The sequence below is a fragment of the Xiphophorus couchianus genome, chromosome 10, assembly GCF_001444195.1.
Source record: "Xiphophorus couchianus chromosome 10, X_couchianus-1.0, whole genome shotgun sequence".
Taxonomy (NCBI): Eukaryota; Metazoa; Chordata; class Actinopteri; order Cyprinodontiformes; family Poeciliidae; genus Xiphophorus; species Xiphophorus couchianus.
Genome location: NC_040237.1, coordinates 14,386,082 through 14,405,966, shown reverse-complemented (window position 1 = coordinate 14,405,966; position 19,885 = coordinate 14,386,082). Strand labels below are relative to the sequence as shown.

General features: G+C 40.0%; 1 protein-coding gene and 1 long non-coding RNA gene across 6 annotated transcripts in view; one reads left to right on the top strand and one right to left on the bottom strand.

The window, feature by feature from the left end:
• The window catches only part of myocd (myocardin), a 138,658-nt gene that overhangs the window by 66,709 nt on the left and 52,064 nt on the right, over positions 1–19,885 (bottom strand). For all 4 annotated transcript variants that reach the window (XM_028029102.1, XM_028029103.1, XM_028029105.1 and 1 more), the window contains exon 3: positions 18,571–18,685. The gene's annotated coding sequence lies outside the window, so the exon portion shown is untranslated. The remainder of the gene's footprint in view (positions 1–18,570; positions 18,686–19,885) is intronic.
• LOC114151738 (uncharacterized) overlaps positions 351–19,885 on the top strand; it is a 42,832-nt gene continuing 23,297 nt past the window's right edge. For both annotated transcript variants that reach the window (XR_003596996.1, XR_003596995.1), the window contains exons 1-2: positions 351–674; positions 2,957–3,049. This is a non-coding gene — a long non-coding RNA (uncharacterized LOC114151738). The remainder of the gene's footprint in view (positions 675–2,956; positions 3,050–19,885) is intronic.

The window sequence follows — 19,885 nt, the reverse complement described above, 5'->3', positions numbered from 1 at the left end:
AGGTTTGAAAGCAAAGATTTGATCTGAGCAGAGACAAGTTTCGAGCGCAAGGAGAAAGGTTTAAGAAAGCACAATTAATATTTGAAAGCGAGCAAAAATTTTGAATACAAGCATTACAAGTTTTAAGTCCTGAAGTCCTGCTTTCAAAATGAAAATGTAAGCACAAGAACAAAGGACATGAAATCCAGCTTTCAGACTGAAAATATGTGCTCTCAAATTATGGCACAACAATTGCCCCATACTGTCAGGATTCTGGTGTGTGAGTGTTTGGGTGAGATTTTGTATAACAGTTAAGCGCTACAAAATCTCACTCAATGAGATTTTACCTTCACTTGTTATGAAAATGTTGCATATAATATCAGACATAACTTAAAAGTCTTCTGACTTCGGATTATAGCCGTAACTGATGTCTTAAAATTAGCCTCTGTCTCTTTAAGAATCTCCTACCCTTTCCGACACTCCCTCTCAGGCACGTCATCACAACAAGGCTTCTTTCCGTCGGCCATTGCTGCCGTTTACCTGCTCAGTAGAGGTGCGTTCAGTTCCACCAGGTGTTTGCTAGTTCCTGCTAGCTAGCGAGGTGGAGTTGTGTGGGGGAGATGCTCCAAAATGGCCGCCACACGAGATTCAAGGATTCCTCAAACGCGCACAAATGAGTCACAGCAGCACTCTAGGTATGTTTTTATGACGAAATGGCATTATAATTTTCTCTAAAGCTCAAAAAAGTGAAAAAAGTAGATTTTATATCAAAGAAAACCTCGGTCTCTTATCCAAGAGCATGTAAATATACGGCAAATTGGGGGAAATTGTAGTAAGTAACACAACATTTTATAAACGGCGTGGTGCTGTGAGAGCTCTGCACATCGTCCAACCCCCCCCTAAGAACTACTTCATGTAATCTTCATCTTTTCGGAAGTAGTAACATCCGAATGTTGAACATGTGACTCGGTACGTTTGGAAAAACAACAACAACAAAAATCCTAGAGCAAAAAAAATTTGATTGAAAAATATATCTTTTTCGACCTTGGGGTGTTTCCAAAATAAATAAGCAAATTTATTTTCGTAATTTCAGTTTGCGCAACTTTTTATGACAAACACAGCTGTTGCTAATTGTAAAAAGAAGCCTTTACTCTTTCCCTTTTTCATTCATCTCTTGGCCTATTTTGCATGTTGGACAGGAAGCTACAGCACAAACATTATTTACACGGCAATCCACATATGGAGGGACATTTACATTTACAATCAGCTATAAAATAGCATAAAATAAATGTTTTAATGAGATTTAAACCAGACTTATTAGATGTGGCTTCTCAGAAGCTCATGTCCCGGTTAGTCCTCTGGGATTTGGCTCACATTTTCGGGGAAACGTCCCTGAATGCACTGCATCTACTCACACGATATCTTGACACATAGATTACATGCTGTGTGCCTGAAAGAACAAAACGGTTCCACAGCATACTGTACATAAACACTGGCCCTGGCGAAAAATAACAAACCCATGCATTTACCTCCGAATGCAGACAACAGTTACTGTAAATCAGCCTGTTAAAAGGCCAGAAACGACTGGGACTCTTCCTCGCAGCATCAGGAGGAACCTCTTTACTGAAGCCTTAACTGATGGGCCGCCTTTGAAAGCCCACCCAGAGACAGATAGGGTCCGCTCCGACAATTTATACCACAGGGGACTTGAAATAGGCAAAGAGATAGGCGAAGGAAAACATTGCCTCAAAGACACCCAAGTTCAGCTTGGTGTTTCATATTAGCTCAGAGCACAACAAGTTATCAGCGAATCTCCTTTTTTATGTGACACTAGACTGACCGAGGGGGGAAAAAAACGTTTCTTCATTGTGTGACTCAGAGGCAGAAGCTTGCATCTGAGGAGGGAGGGGGAAAAAAAACAGGAAAAAGTAACCTAGCCTGTCTTCAAAAGAGTCAGGTTTATAATCTGATGCTATCTTGTGAATGGTGCTCTGCGTTTCAGAGTCAACACAATGCGAGCCAGGACACGTGGACACGTGGCATTAGGAGCTCCATCAAGATGAGCTGATAGCAGATTCCTATAAAGAGTTGTCCTCCCGTTGATTCTCCGATTGGCCTGAATGCTTTCTGCATTATCTGCCTGCGTCTCTAATGACTCAAAGATTAAGGGGTGGCTGGGAGAACAGGCAGTCGCTTATCTGCTTGAGTTCACAGCCTGCTCTATATTTTCTTCACGATGGGGATGTTAATCTTTATTACGCGGCAGAGTTTAAATAATTGCTCCCAGATCTTACTTGCGGAATGTCAAGAGCATGAATTTTGGCACGTCGGTCATGGTGGTTCTTTAATCTATAGCCTTGTTGCCTCCTCTTTTTATTTCTAATGATGTTTCAGTTAATTAATAACTTCGAATTAACATCATAAGCCACCACATTTTTTATTTATTTATCTTGTTACATACCAAAGGCCTGAGCAGGAACCTTTGTACTGTGTTTCTGGTACGCCTGTAAATTTGACACACAAGCAGCATCCGCAAACAACAGCGATGGACGACAAAAACGCTTCTCTCGGCCCACTGAGGGTTAACTTTTGTTTCAAAAAAACGTTTTACTGGGGAGCTGGGAAAGACGAGGGTTGCGTTCAAGTTGTACTTAAAGTTAGCACATCATCGAAACTATTCAAGCCTAAAATAGCACCTTAACGCAAAAGGTGTTGCAGCAGCACAGACATCCCCAATCGCTAATGCTAGTGTTTACAGTCGTGAAAAGGTATTTTTCAAAATAAGTTACATGGATGATCAGGAGTTCCTGAAACACTTGAAATGTGAATAAGCATAATGGCACTTTGCACATAGCTTTTTGTTGAAATACGATTAATGAACCCTGTGGTTAAACATTTTTGCCGTGTCCCACCACTAATTCAAATACAGCTTTTTAATTCTCCCTGCTAATATAATTTTTTTGATACTTTTCTACAGAAACGAGGCCATTATTTGGTCTGCTTGCCACTGGTCTACAGACATCCCAGAGATCGTCACAAGCATCACACAGATGTGAGGCACTACGAAAAGGTCAGTCGGACTCTGCCGCCACGTAATTATAGAACAAAATGAGATTAAAAGCATTTCTGGAGCCATAAACACCGAGGTTATCTCATTGTACTCTTCTGACATTTACATACTGGTTGAAATATGCAAGACGTGCTTTTAAATTACGAAGCCCCAGAGGCGGGCTGTATTTCCTATTATAGAAGGCTTGTGTGTTCACAGTGGCATTACATAATTCATGAGCAGGATACTTTAATCTAGCTTTTTGTTTCATGTCACGACTAGTGAAGGTTATATTTCACACTGAATGACAAGGGCTGTCTGTTTGTAGTTTTGAAGAATCCCATGTTTAGCCTTTAGCTGATCTCCTCGTTTGTCCTGCACTTTCATTGACAAATTATTCACTCGAGCAGTCACATCTGGTAGATTTTCTTTCCGTTTTGTGTCTTTCCCTCTACCCTCACACTTTTCAGCTGTTTTTTTTTTTTTTTTGTTAATCGTTTGAAAGCGGCCACCAGCTGAGTTGGCACTAAGCCAGAGGTACAAGGCCTGTAATATTTAACTTGGGGTGGGTCCAGGATTTCCAAAGGAAGATTGTGAATTTATGTTGCAATCAGTGTGGTAAAGTAAAGCCTCCAGCTGAGCTCATTATGATAACTCCTTCTTGTTTTCTGCTTAATAACATTTGATTTTACGTATCTGAATGAGAGCGTCGTAGCAGGTTGTTTTTAACAGTTAGCGCGCCTTCAAAAAGTATTCACGTCCAACATGAATTACCACAATATTGTCAGCGTTTTCACTTTTGAAAATAAAAATGTGAAAAGTGTGGTTTGCATATTAATACAGCTTCCAACCCCATCCATATGTGACGGAGTCGATAACTACAATCCACCTTTGCATCACCTTAGTACAAATCCCACAAATTAAGTTCTTTATGAAAGGCAGAAAGAAGAAAGTTATGGTTTATATAAAGCCATAATAAGACCAGTATAAATTTTTACCCCATGTTAAAAATGTGAAACAAGGTGTATAGAGCTAAATTTGTGCCATAAAGTTTGTTCATAAGAAAAAGAAATTGAAACTAAAATAAAGATTTGAAATTGAAAAACTGAATTTTTTTTTTTTTTTTCAGTTTCAAATCTTCTTCAGTTTAATTTTTCTTTTCTTTTGGAACAACTTTATGGCCCCAGTTTAGCTCCATAAAGGTGCTTTAGTAAGATGATTTTGACAGTTTTGGCCTCCATACAAATTCAAAATGCTGCACATTGTTAGGCTGCCATATAAAGAGATAAAACAAGTAAGAAGTTGTAGAAATAATATGACTAGAAACAATTATGTTCATAAACCTATCACAATAAGTGTGAAATGAATTAATTAAAAAAAGCTCAATTTCCATTAGGGTGATCTATCATTTTTCTCTCTCGATTTTGTTTACAGAGACTCCATTTTATTTGTTGCTTTGGTTGTTTTCTTTATTCATTTTGAATAATTAAAAGGTTCCAATGTTAAATATTCATTTGAAGTTAAAGTTTATTAATTGTTGAGAGGGTGTACTTCCATTATTCTGCCGTTACCAATATGTTGCTTGAAAATGGCCTCCAGACAACATTATTATCATTTATTGCAATAACTTTTGGGATAATTTAAAGTCTAACACAATTTGTTATTGTGACAGGCCTACATATTGTAAACTTTTGTGAATGTATCTAAAATAGTGTAGAACATGCAGCAGCTGATGAAAACAGTCTGCATGTTACACAAAACTGAAAATGCTCAACTGGGTCTCAAGAAAAAGGCCATTTCATGCCGCCTCTCATTTGTCCTCGCTCATATCTACAGTTCACATTACTGACAATAATGGAAAGCTTAATGAACTCCCAGATCAGTTTCCATTTCCAGTGGACGGTAGCGTCAGATCTGGAAATTCTTCCCACAACAGAACGAGCCAAGAAATCCTAACATCTGTCCTCGCGATGCAGAACTATCCAAAAGTGAGCCGGTCCCTGTGAGGTTCTACAGTGTCACTTCTCCCGTTTCCCGAATCAGATGGGGTTATTAAATTGGACGGGGCAGAAAGCCATTCAGTTTGTTATCTGAAAATGAGAAGATCATGACACCCATAAGATACGCCTGTCGACATAAACTAAATTCCCAGGCAAGGAGAGCATTGATTGTCAAATCAGGTGTCTGTCAACAAGTCTACTGTTGCTTTTGCACTTCACAAGTCTGGCTTTGAAAGGAGAGTGACAAGGCAAAAAACACTATATTAATTAACGTCACACACAAGGAGAAGCAGCATTCAGCTTCTATGCAGCACAAATCTGGACAAACTTCCAGAAAACTGCAAAACTGCCAAAACACTGAGTGACTGACTCAAACCCCACCAGTTTAGAGTTGCCTTTGATTCCTAATAACTGGAACATTGATTGAAATATTTGATTTGCTTGATGATTTTGATGGTAGCATTAGACAAAATGTAATGTTGGTTACTTTCTTAGGTTTTTATGATGTAAAGCAGGTTGAACTGCCTTGTTGCTGAAATGTGCTATGCAAATAAACTTGACAAACTTATCACTTAAGAGTAACTCTTTAAGTCCATTGCATAAAACTCTGAAAAATACATATAGTTTTGTGGCTGTACTGTTACATAATGCAAAAAAAAAAAATCACACAGGCCTACTCATGTATTACTACTTGAGGTTTAACTGACCGATGCTTTTTACTGGAATGCTTTTATCTCAGGGGCTTTTCCCCAAGACTGAACCCACCTTCACACCATTATGGTGGTAATCTCCAGTTATTTCAGCATCCAACACTGGCCGCTGCATCCTCGCATCTCATGCTGCTTTAATCCAGCGGCGTGATAATACTTAGCAGAGGGAATGTGAGGCCGTAGCTGTAATAGGTGACATGGTGTTTGTTTTTTTTCCCCCCAACAAGACAATGTGCCTGTCATGGTCAGAAAAAAAATTATTTTTTTCCTCTTCTGACTTTTAGATGAAGTCTTTACTCACTTTGATGTTTCTGGATTCGTTTAAAATGCCTTGCAAATCAGGCAGCTGCACATTCAGGTGACTACTTTAGTACATTTAGTTAATTAAGAACCAAAATCTCTAGTTTTATGGGGTTTTTTTTTTAAGGATGACTAAACAGCAAAACAAAATCCTGCTTTTCAGCTTCCAGCAAAATGGCATGAAGCATACTCTGAGACAAAAAGGAGCACATTACATCAAATTATATTCAGGTGGTCCAGTCAAAGTCCTGGCCAAAAGTCACAATCTGAGAATCTGTGCTATGATTCTGCGTGTTGTAACTGTAGCAAAACGTGGCTCAGCCAAATCTCGTGGAATCCGGACACCTGAATCCGAACAAAAATCACACTTTTCAAATATGTACTTTAAGTAACTTTTACATTTTTATTTTCCTTTTATAGTTGAAAACAGTGAACTACTTCCTGTTGTTTTAGAAAATCCCATTAAAATCTATTGCAGCTTGCACGTTCAACGTAACAGAATGTATGAATAATTGTGCGTCCTCTTGCATTCCCTAGTCCCTCTCTCAAGTTTCTATGAAATGATGATTTTTTTTTTTAAACAAGGATCTGGCAAGATCTCAAAGTTTTGCCATTCTATAATAAACAATGACATGACTATCAGGAAAATATTTACTTCAATCTTTAAAGTGACTTATGGCAACGTTGGCCGCTAAACAGAGTGTCATGAGTGTTATGCTGTCAGGTGGCACAGTCTGTATAAATACTCTCTGTGCACTTGTTTATAGGAAATCCCCCATCTGGTTTCAGCAGAACACAGTCCGGCACACTGGTGACCCCTTGAGTTTTTTTCCTTTTTTTTTTTCTAATGGAAAATATAACGGTGCTGGAATAGCTGGTCTCAAGTGACAGACAAGACAACAATTTAAAAGAGTGCAGGCTCCACATCCCTGAGTCCAGCCCTTTCCCGACTTGTAAACACAGAGCCCGGCTTTTGAAGAACTATCCAGAAAAGCCCAGTGGCCTTTATGTCATCCCGCTTTTATGGGATATAAAAGGATAACACTGTTGTCATGCCTCGCAAACTTCAAAGTACAAATGAAGAGTTTAGCAGATATATCTGGAAAAAAATCACACAGCAACGGTGAAGATGTGATGAAACACGCCGACAGAATCCCGAAGAACTTAAACAGAACCATTAGACGCATGAAGAGGAACGGGATGATAAGATTTCCACACCTTCACAGCTTCACCTCATTCTGGGATTTATTGTGATCCACGTTCATTTGAAACCGCCTTAAGCAAGTCTAGATTTTTTTTTGTTGTTACTTTTACCTATTTTATGGCCAATTTGGTTTAGTCTAGAAGGCCCCTAAAAGCAGAGGGTGACGGCTGATGCTTACACAAAGCTGCCGTGACGTACGGCCGAAAAAGCGTTGAACAAAGTCAAAAGGACAATTGTTTTGAAACATGCAAAAGAGACGTTACAACAACTGGCTTTGTGGTAAAAAACTAAAAAGATGCAAGTTAAAAAGATACAGGTTATTTGATTTAGGTTTTGCATTTGTCAGTATTTCTTTTTTTCTCAGCTGGGATGAACCAACAGAAATAAGTGCATATGGAAGCCAGGAGTGCCAATATTTCACTATACGCTTCAAAGATTTGTTAGGTTTATCTTTAGTTTTAGGAGCTGCCAGAATCTGAATTACTTTTAGGATCAGACTATAAGCAAAGTAAACTCAACTCCATCTATGTATGACCCAATAAAGTTTTTATAACGCACTAAACAACACAAATCAGAATTTTGTGGTCCTTTAATCAGTTACACGTGTGATGATTTGCAAATGAACCCCTCAGAAAAGGGCTATCTGTAGTCAATGATGATAATATGTAATATTCTGTAAAGTTTAAACCTATATAAAGACATAAAATCACTAAAGTCAAAGAAAACAGTTCAACACCAATTCTTTCCATTCCATTCTTTACGGACAGTAAACCCTATAGAGCGTGATGAAGGACTGCTTGTTTTTTTGTTTTTTTTTTAGGTTTTGTTGGCTCTGGTGGTCTTTATTTGAAAGTAGTTCGACAAGAAAGAAGGTAATGAGAGAGGGGGAAGAGATACTGCAAATGTTGCCAGGCCACGTATTGAGGCCACAAGGACTAAGGTCTCAATACGTGGTTTGTGCTTTGTCCCTGCGCCACCACAGGAAGGACTGCTGGAAGGACTGCTGTTTAATTCTTTTCTTTGACTTTTGTCAAACAAAAGTTATAATTCATCCAAATTACGTTTTAGACAAGTTGAAAAATGTTGTACTAGGTGTTAAACCGTAAAAATTACTACAATAAATCTTGTAGTTTCTACAAGATTTATGCAAATAAAGTCAACTTATAAAGTCAATTTTTGAGTCAATGACTCAAAAATGTTACTTTATAAGACCCTGCTACGCTTTACTAAAACCTGGGTTTGGTTAGTGACCCAGGCTAGTGCAACCCGGGTCACTTCGTGGATCGGCATAAAGGTCGAGCCAGGCGTAGATTGACCTTTGTGCCAATGGTAATGTGAAGGCTCTCCATGCAAGTGGAGGTTGGTCTTTCCTTGCATGGATGTCTGTCTTTCCTTGGACCTCCATGTTTGATTGGAGGTTTGGCTTTGTTTGGACTCCTCTGTTCACAACCTGGGTATGGGTTGGCGCAAAGGCCAAGCCAGGCTATGCATGGAGACCCCTGGTTGATTGGAGGTCTGTCAAAGCCTGGTCCTAATATGATGGACTCATTGCTTTGGGTCAGGGGTAACTTTTACAGCAGCGGTGCCCAAAGTGGGTTCTCGAGGGCCGGCATCCTGCATGTTTTAGTTCTCTCTCTGGTTTAACGCAACTGGATTCAATGATGACTCAATAGGAGGCCTAAGAAGAATAATGACAGGGAGAGAACTAAAACGTGCAGAATGCTGGCCCTTGAGGACCCACTTTGGGCACCCCTGGTTTAGAGGTAAGATGTGAATTAAGTTTTAGTTAATGTTAAGGTAAGGGAAAATGTATTGGTTAGGCAAAATCGCAGCTACTAAAATGAAGGGAAATCAATGCAAAGTTCTAATATGGGTCTAAATAGTTTTGACAAACCTGTATAGCATTTTGTTTTCTAAATCATTCTATAAATAATGATGATGTTAGGTTGTATTTCTGCCAATTGCATAGCTGCAGTGCATTAGTAGTCTAATGTGTTGAATGTGCTGAGACACATTCAACACATTAGAAACCAATCAGAACCAAAAGTTAGTCTTTTGGTTCTGATTGGTTGTTTCTGGACAGCAGCAGAGTCAGAGGAATTTTCACAGATTCTTAGTTTCATATTTATAGAGAGATTTTTAGAGAGACCAATTAATCAATTAATTTTTGAGAAATATTACATGTGTATAGGAAAGTTTTATTAAGGTTTCTTATGCTGTTTTGAACTCTGAAACTGATCTTGTGTTTTCTCCATTGATTTTGGAGTCGGGAATTGTATTTGCGTTGAGGCCTGCGTCTGTTTTTATTGCCCAAATATGTGTAAAGCCTCGAAGTTCCATGATGCCCAGTGTTAGCAAAACCTGGGTTTGGATAGTGACCTCGGTTAGTGCCACTTGGGTGTGGGTCGGCGTAAAGGCCGAGCCGGGCACAGATTGGCCTTCATGCCAATGCCAACATGAAGGCCCTCCATGCAACCAGTGGAGGTTTGTTGCATGGAACTCCATGTTTGATTGGAGGTCCATCTTTCCTCGGACCTCCATGTTTGATTGGAGGTCGGTCTTTCCTCAGACCTCCCTGTTTGATTGGAGGTCCGTCTTTCCTCATACCTCCCTGTTTGATTGGAGGTCCGTCTTTCCTCATACCTCTCCGGTTGATTGGAGGTCGGTCTTTCCTCATACCTCTCTGGTTGATTCAAGGTCCGTCTTTCCTCATACCTCCCTGTTTGATTGGAGGTCCGTCTTTCCTCGGACCTCCCTGTTTGATTGGAGGTCCGTCTTTCCTCATACCTCTCCGGTTGATTGGAGGTCGGTCTTTCCTCGGACCTCTCCGGTTGATTGGAGGTCGGTCTTTCCTCATACCTCTCTGATTGATTCAAGGTCCGTCTTTCCTCGGACCTCCCTGTTTGATTGGAGGTCCGTCTTTCCTCGGACCTCCCTGTTTGATTGGAGGTCCGTCTTTCCTCGGACCTCCCTGTTTGATTGGAGGTTGGTCTTTCCTCGGACCTCCCTGTTTGATTGGAGGTCTGTCTTTCCTCGAACCTCCGTGTTTGATTGGAGGTTTGGCTTTGCATAGACTCTTCTGTTTGCAACCTAGGTTTGGGTTGGCATAAAATCCGAGCCAGGTCATGCATAACCTGCTTGGCCATGCAGACCTTGAATCGTTGATTCAAGGTCTGCTTTTGCTTGGACTGCTCCAGTTGCAGGGGGACCTCTGGTTGCAGGGGGACCTCTGGTTGGGTGGAGACTCTCGGATGGTTGTTTTCCAGAGCAAGTTTCAACTTGACTTTCAGGTCTGCAACCTGACCCTGCAGAGATTTTACTGTTTCCTCTTGTTCTATGATTTTAGAAGCTTGCTCAGTGTGACTTTTGAGCTGCTCCTCATATTTAAGTCTCACTCTGTATTCTTCAACCATTACTTCTATCAGACCTTTATTGCGAGAGGCATATTTTTCTGCCTCCCTCTTGAAGTGATCCAGCTGTTGAAGAATACTCTTGTCTGCTGTTACTTTGGAAGAGCAAGAAACCTTTGATCCATCTTCACGTTTCACTTGCAGATGACGTTCTCTTTCCAACATTTTTTGCAGTTTTTGAATTTCCTGCTGCTGTGATTTCACTTCAGCCTGACATGCTATCTTTTGGTCTCTTTCCTGATGGAGTTCAAAAATCTTACTCTGCAGTTCTTTTTTAAGATCGTCTACCTGCTTTGTGAGATTGATGACATGTTGGCTAGTCTCTTCCACATTTTCCACTAAGGGAGTGATCTCAAAGTCAGCAGAAGGAGTTGTTTTCTGCTCGACTTCCAATAATCTTGGACTCTCAAAGTCGCCGGAAGGACTTGGTTCCCCCTGGATCTCTGCTGATTTATCTTCCGGCTCGCTGTCGTCTTCAAAAACAAGGATGGCGTCGTAGTCGACTTGGATGTTTTGCTCCATCATTTCAATCCATGAAAGCTCAGCTGGAAAAGCTTCATGTTTACAAGTATTCTGCTGTTGATTCATATCTATATTCTGGTAAATCCTTGCTTCTCTGAAAGGCTCGTAGTATCTGGAATCAATATTCTGCTCGTTTCGATTAATTTCGAAAGTGCTCTGAAGAGTGATCTGTCGCGATAGAACTGTGGAACAGGTCTGAGAAAACGCTGTCTGTGAGCTACAGTCAAGAGAGAGATTCCTTTGTGATATCATAGAGTGATGACATCACTGCTGATGTCATTGATAGCGTTGGAACTGAACCTTCTATTGTAGCCTGACGTAAAAAAAGTTTGCTAGACAATGTCAAACATTGAGAAGTTTAAATTTTTGTTATCAAACATTAAGAAGCCAAAAGAAAACTCGAGAATCAACTCAAACCCAGTTTCACACAAATACAAGGACGCTAGCATAAATGTTTGGCATCTTCTACCAAGAGACATGCAAACATACCTTTATCTTGGATTTTTTCTATTCTTCCTCTTTTTGTTTGTCCCTGAAGAATAAGTTATGTTTTGCGACATTGTTTTGTTTGCTATGGATGCCCGCGCTGTTAAAAAAAACAACATTTCATTATAATGAGATAGTATCTCAAAATAATGAGATGGTCTACACAGGCTCAGAACTTTTGGAGACTGTGGAGGGTGAACTCCCCTTTCGAATTTGTTCAGTCCATCTGTACCGGTTTGATTTTACTGTCGGTCACGTCTGCCGCCTGCAAGCACCAAACACTAGTTAAATATTGCTGTTTACAACGGTAAGAAATGTGGTTTTGTTAATTTAAGCTAAATCTGTCATATAAGCTAGCATCATATAAAGTAATCAATTTGGCATACTAACAACGGTAGCGAATCTTGAAGATAGCTTAAGAGAGGGGTGTCAAGCTCCAGTTCTCCAGGGCCGCAGTCCTGCACCTTTTAGATATGCCTCTGCTGCACCACACCTGAACAGAATAATTAGGTCATTAGCAAGGCTGTGGAGAACTGATCTACACAAGGAGGAGGTAATTAAGCCATTTCATTCCAGTGTTTTGTACCTGTGGCACATCTAAAAACTGCAGGACACCGGCCCTTGAGGACTGGAGTTTGACACCTGTGGCTTAAGAAGATGTATTCATCTTCTTAAGCCATGATGTTTTCTGTTTGTTTACTTCGTCAGTCCACAACTCACTTTCTGGTAACTTTAGTTAATATCTGAGGTTAACGCGGTACTTTTATTTGCTGTAATGACACATGTTCAGTTTACCACTAAGTCGTGGTGTAATAACTGTTGAGTAGTTCATAGATGTTGCCTCTCGCTCCCAAACCACTGGGACACCTAAACGAAACCTCTAAGCCTATGTATTTTTTTGAAAAGTTAAACTAAAACATGTCATGGCATTTTATGTCACGTACTCTCTCTCTATCTTCACATAGAAAAAATAGATGGAGGTGAGTACAAGGAAATACTGGAGGAATGTCTGTTGGTGTGCAAAATCCATGAGACTGAGCAAAATTTTAACTTGAGGGGGGACAGCAGTCACAAATCCACAATGTAATAGTTTAGATCAGCACACATTCATGTCTTAGAATGGTCTGGTCAAAGTCCAAACGTAAATCCACTTGAAATTTGGTGGTCACAGTCACTCAGTTTGACTGAGCTTAAGGTAGACGTATGACCCTGTCTGCAAAGTTCAGTGTGTCTATTTTTATGAACAGTAAGCTTGCGTAATGTGACTTCAAAACACCCTTCAAACTTGTGGAAGGGAAAGGGTAAATGAGAAGGATTCGGCACAGCACAATTGAACTGTTACCGACACAGCTGGGCTCCTAATATTCCCCCTTCTTCAAACTGTTTAGGCTTATAGCATTTATCCACATTACTCACATAAAGATGCCTTGGGCGTATCATCAACAGTTTGCACAGGGAAACTGTGGAAGACGTCCCAAACCCCACTTACGCACACATACAACAGGAATTAACTGAACCAGCGAGCAGCAGAAGGGGCTTAGACCGTGTCTCGTCTGCTTTCACGTGCCAAGAAACAATAAGATATTCCAGAGAAGCCAATCTGCTTATGCATTTCAGTTCACCAGATGGACATAGTGTTATGAAAAACATGCTTTCTATGAATCCATCATCAGGTACAAGTTTCTGGACCTTGCAACTCAACAAATTTGTTAGAACCAACAGCATGTGGTGCGTCTGGCAACATAAGATCTACTTGAGTTTCTGGTTTCTCCGTTGCCCAAAGCCTAGCAACTTGCAGAGTAGAACCCAAATTGTCCTAGATGACAGTTTTAAGCAGGCACCTAAACAAACGTCCTGGGAAATTAAAGGGCCTGTGTCGGGCCTCTGCTGCTGTGTGAGGTAATTTGCATGATTTTCCACAGCCTGACAACAATCAGGTCTCATCTCGCTGCCCATCTTAAGAGGATTTACTACCAAAAGGAGTAAGAGTTCACATTTTTTATGGTACCACAAAAACAATGAAGGAAATAAAATATAATTCTTGTAACATTCCTCATCACAAATAAAAGATAACCGAAGGCCACACAATGAAAACCACTGAGACGCACAAATCGCGAGTGACCATGACTTCTCCTGAACTGGACTAAAACTCATCCAACTCACAGGAACACGGAGGCCCAATTTAAAGAGCTATGGGGGGGGGGGTTTGAGGAAGTAAACACAAGAAAAAAAATGAAGGTTTCTTAGCGAGACTGCAATTATTCAAGGTAATTGTTAACCAGAAACTGGAACTTGTCATTAATAAAATTCATTGTCCAGTTAATATGGTGGTCTACTGTCTGGACTGCTCAGAATAAATATTAGGACTTTTTTGTAGACAGCACACATAGCCTTGCAGAGGGTCAACACTGCTTAATGGGCTGGTTTATCTTTTAGCTCACAGGATAGTACAATAGCACAGTTTATTCTATTGCTTTGAGGTTGGATATGTTCAGATCGTTAACAGGCTATAATGGTCTTCAATGTTTGATGACTCTGTGGCTCATGACTGTTTGCTCTGTGCCTGAAGTGGACTCTTATGTGAAAATTAAAAGAAAACCCAACATACCCTAAAACATGAAACATTTCTACAGTTATTGGTTAGGGTCTTACTAGAGCAATACCTCATATAACAGGGAAAAAGGAACATTTCTGACTGTCAATGCATTTTGTGGGAAGATCAAGCAAACCCCAACATTCAGTAGCTTATAGAATCATCTTTTCCAAACAATAACCTCAATATATCATTGTGGAAACGATCATCTCTCCTTTATAACATTACTTCAATTCAAGTCGACTTGTATTTTGCCCAGATCCTGTAGCTTGAAAGTTGGTTTGAGGTGTTGGTGCCGTTACTCTGTGTTGGATTTTGCTTGCCATTGTGCATCATGTTCGAAGGTCTCTCCTCTGGTCTCATCTGTCTGAAAGATGTTGTACTTGAAATGTGTATTGTGGTTTATTCCGATGTATCGTGGCAGAGATAGACTTTTTGTTTTAGAGTCAGTACTCTTTCAGTGTTTAGACTGTTGCAGCAATTCTTGAGTTTTGTTGGAACAATGCATTATCTGACCTTAGTGGGAATGGGTTGGGACATCAGTACTGGGATGATTTGGCCACTGTCTCCCATTGGGAACTGTTCTAACCATGAATAATCTTTTTCTCTGATGAATGATGGACTTCATTTCTTTGGAAATGGTCTTATAACTTTTTTCAGTTTGAGAGGTATCAACATTTACCTATTTCAGGTCATTGATAGTCTTATTTCCAAGGGAATTTGTGGAAATACACCAGATTAATCTTTTTAGCATAGAAGTGGTCACTACTGATGATGATGGGTTAATCAGCTATTGGGGGATTTGCAAAACCCACAGGCACTGCTATCTTCCTTTTTAAATCCCACTGAAGCAGCAAAGGTGTACATAGTATTTCACATCACTGACAGTTATGGAAACTTTTATTTTACTCATGACTTTTCTTAGCTTTGGAAGAAAATACATTTTAGTGCTTACACATGAGTGGCTGTTGAGCTGCAGTCCAAAAGAATTTCATTTAACAGCTTATACAGTGCAGCTATGCAAATGTGAAAGATTTTTGATTTGATTGCTCCATCTGGATCCAAATGTTACATAAGACCCCATTTGAATGTATAACAGATAAGAAGAATATTTCCTCATTGGTAAAGCTTATGTGAAGTAGTTTCAGTCCCCTCTGTAAAACTTAACGAACTGCAATAGTCTTAACAGGATTAAGACTAGCAATGGTTATTCCAAAACTGAAGCAGTGTGTCTGAGATAAAGTGATAAAGCAATGCCTTGGATAAACCTTGTCTGCTGGATAACCCCTCTTTATTATTTAACGTCATCTTATTAGAAAAACTGTAACCCGCAGAAATGGTATGATGGTAAAATGTGTAGTTTTGGAAGTCTAACATTTTGAAAGCTCTGTATCGATTAATACGGGTAATCTGTAAATAAACGGTTGTCAAACTTCAGCTATAGAATAAAGAAACTTTAAAGAAACTAATTTAGACTAAATTAGTGATCATTTTATATTTACATGACTTGTTAAATCTGTTGTTCCGTATCTATCCAGTGAGGTTACTAAACATAAGGTTTATGAATGAAAACTTGTTGTTCCTGTAGCTGAGATTAGAGATTAGATATTAATATCAGTTGTATAAAATGACAGATCACTTTTTCATTTTCACCATTTTAGAATTCAGACAAAAAAGTTTTCTGGTTTTAGGTTAGGATTATTAAAATTCTTCTTTAGGTAAATGTTATAATAATGGGAGATGATTTTATTCGTAGATTTTATTTTATTTACTAAGACATGAAGTAACTTAATGCTTGAGGTAGAGAGAGAGAGAGAGATTTAATTCCAAACAGTTAAATAAAAGTTTTTTTTTTTGTTTTTTTTTTTACAATAGTTGTATTCATATGTTTGACAGCATTGGTGTATGTATGTGATTAATAATAATTAGTTTCTGAAGTAGCTCTCAAGTCTAAAAAAGCCACTTTTGTTAACTACTCTGCATATAAACACTGAGCAGAAATGTACGTAGTCTTTATCTGCATCACTATTTGTTTACAGCGCTGAAGGAAGAGCAGCATAGATTGTTAGTGAGTGAATGGCTGAAAACTGATAAGTCTGTTACTACTTTACCTGTCCTGCACTAACCCCTCTGACATCACAGCGCTTTGGCCCAGCAGCCTTTGTGCATCAGGACAGACTCCTTGCTGGCAACAAGAATGATGACTTGTGTGTTTATCTTGCTCAATACAAAGAGGCCATGTAATCTAAATACATAAGGTAATATAAATACAAAGGTACCATATAATGTCATCCATTGTGGCCGCGGCCCCAGGAATGTGTGCGGACAGGGACGTCTTGTCTATGCCTCCTGGCCCCGGCTCTGGTCGGGTAGGCTGGCACTCTTTGTGTTTAAAAAAACTCCCGGAAAGTTTACAGTGAGTGTACTTCTGCTGCGCTTTGTGTGACAAGACTTAACGCACCATACCCATCAGTGGCAAAGCAGCCACAGACCTCCCCGGAATCCACTCTGCCACTTTCCATTCATGCATTTCCACGCATTCCCCGGCTTCCTTCAACTGTCCCGTCGCAGCAAACTTCTGTTGACAATTAATATCGGCTCTGTTTGTCAGTCCGCAAGCTCAGAGGCTACTGTGTGTTTACTGCACTTTTGTTCTGTTGTGTGTCACCCTTTGGAGCGATGCAAGTTGGAGAAGCGCACAATTTCCAATACATCTGCTGAAAAAAGACACTGTGTGCGTGAATGGCAATCCAGTGCAGCAGTGCTACCTCAGGCTCTCCTTTTCAGACAGTTACTTAATTTAAAGTGAAATATTATGCTGAACACGTTTTTATTGTATAGCTGCACAAAATGATGAGCTACAGTATCACCAGTAAGTGTTTATACCCCCGCGTTTGGTTATGTGCGAGACCTACAAAAGGGATTTTGTAAACATATAAAGGTCTTAGCACCCATAGCTTAATATTTTGTTGAAGGACCCTTAGTCACAGTCTCAAAGGGGTATGACTCTAAAAACTTGGTCCCACTGTTTTTTGTGTGTTTCTTACTTTTCTCTTCAGACAGTCTCAAGCTGAGTGAGTCAGTCACTCTCTGGATCGTTGTCATACTGGAAGATGAAGCGTCATCTTAGTTTGGAGTTCTAAAGCACTATGAGCTACATTTTCTGAAAGAATATCGCCACGTTCGGTTGCTATCGCCTCAAATTCTAAAACAGAGGTCTGCAACTCCAATCCTCAAGTGCCACTGACCGACAGCTTTTGGAAGCATCCCAGCTCCAACACACCTGAATCGTAGGGACGGTGTTAAGCCAGGTCATGACCGGTGCCTATTGATTGAAATTCAGGGCAAAAACTTTTGCTGTTTCATCTGACCAGAGAATCTTGCTTCTCCTTGTCTGGCGATTGCTAACCTGGGTTTTTGCAGTATTGAAACTGGCTGCAATCTTTATATTATAAAACAAAGGTCTGATTGGTGGAGAGCCTTAGCAATATTTGATCTTTGAGACAATTTTTTAATTCCCACCAGTGAAGTACTAAAGCTCCTTCTTAGTGACCATTGGGTTCTTGGTTGCCTCTCTGACCTTTCCTTCCTGACCTTTACTTTAGTCGTGAAGGCAGAAATAGGGAGGGCTCTGGTCATTGTTCCATTTCCAATTATTAGAGACAACATTGCTTTTACAGGCCATTTAGTGCAGCTAAAACCAGTTTTTCTATGTTTCCCCAGATTTTTCATTTTACATAATCTTGGGCTTTCCACAAACAAATACTCTGACTTGATTGCTTAGTTTGACATGTACTGCCAACAGTGAAACCTTGTGTATACAACAGTGTTCCATTGAAAATCACGTTTAATCAACTAAATTTATTACAGATGGACTGCGATCAGGTTGCAGGAGCTTCTCGAAGATGACCCGTGGAAATCCAATGTATCCAAAGTAAATTTTTAGCATCAAAACAAAACGTGTAAATATGTACAATGCTCCCCCCCTTTTTTTTTTTTACACTTTTACAAAAATGTCTCACTTTGTCCTGCCAAAGGAAAGCATCCCCACACCTAACACACACAAAATCAGAATACAATACATTTAAAATGTTGTTTTAATGCGACAAAATGTGAGGAAGTTTAAGGTATGAGATTATAAAAGCACTTTGACATTGGAAACAGATCCACGCCTGGTCCCAGCTTTATTGTAAATGTTATATTAAAGCTACTCCCTGGTTTATCTATGCTATCTGTTTTGTTATTGTAACTGAAACAACTGCAACTGTAAAACAGAATGACTAAAAAGCTCAGCGTTATATATGTCAAACAACTTACATTATAATCCAACAGCAGCGCCTAGAACATTCTTCTCCGGACTCTTGTTTTTCTTTAGCGTGTGTCTGCTCCCGTTGCTCGAACACTAGAAACGTGTGACGAAGAAACGCTCCAACTGTGAGAGATGGGAAGACAAGGTAGAACATCATTGATCTGTTATTGTAACTTGCAGCAGATATTGCTAATAATAACACGCCTCCATGATGTCAGCATTCCTGTGGAGTAAAATTTACACCGTGTTTTGTGCTTAGCAATCAAACAGTAGTCCGGGTAATGCTGGCAGCAGGAGAGACATGGAAATCTCACTGCATCAATCTTATCCACGAGAAAACATTGATTTGAATAACATTTTTCATAAAAATAAAATGAAATGTGCAACCGTTTTTACTACTGGAGCCTTTTTTTTTCCTTCTGATTCTAATTTTTTTTGTTGGAAAAAGGTGCGTTTTGGAGGAACGTGCGGTGACCTCTTCCATGTTGAGCTCAGATGCGGCCTTTATGTATGGAAAGGAATGAAAAACCTTGAAATCCCAGACATAATGTAAACATCTGCTTTATTTCAGCCATAGTCTTTAGCAGACGCTCCACTAAATGCGCATACCAAGCATGACAGCAGGGGGGTTATGAGAAGGAGGGATCCTCTCTTTCATGATGACTGCTGATATCCATTACAAATATGAATTGTCACCCTGACCGCTTCTGCTTTCATCCAATCTTTTCATCAAAATGAAAGGCGTGTTTCTTTTGGTACTCCTCTGAAATGCTTTGACTCCAGCAAGCAAACCAAGCTGTTGCACAACGCGCCATCATCAGGGTGATAGTAATCGCGAGTGGCAGCAGGCACACTTACTGCCTGCGCAGATCGCCTCAAATTAGGACCCAGCACCGTTGTGAGCTCAGGAATCAGACTTGGCAACTTCATGGAAGCTCCCCCTGCTATTACCACACTGCTCTCTGACGTCCCAGCGAAGACAGTCCTGTAGTCATAACATTCATGTTGGGGTTGCTCCGCTCTCAGATGGCTGACCTCGACTTAAACCCACAACAGCAACACTGTGACTGTGATTTTTAATAATGTTTGAGATTTGAGAGAGGCTTGCTAATGCTACGGCGCCCTGCATATAATGTGTTCATGGACCCCTTGAACTTTTCGCTTTTTTTCTGCCACTGTACAACCACAAACCTCATTGGGGTTGTACAGAATAGAACCATGGTCCATAATAGCAAAGTAAACGTGATTCGTGGTTGATCAAAATGGGGGTTCTCCCATATTGTTGTCTATACCACCTATCCTTGCAGGGGCGATGTTGCCCGT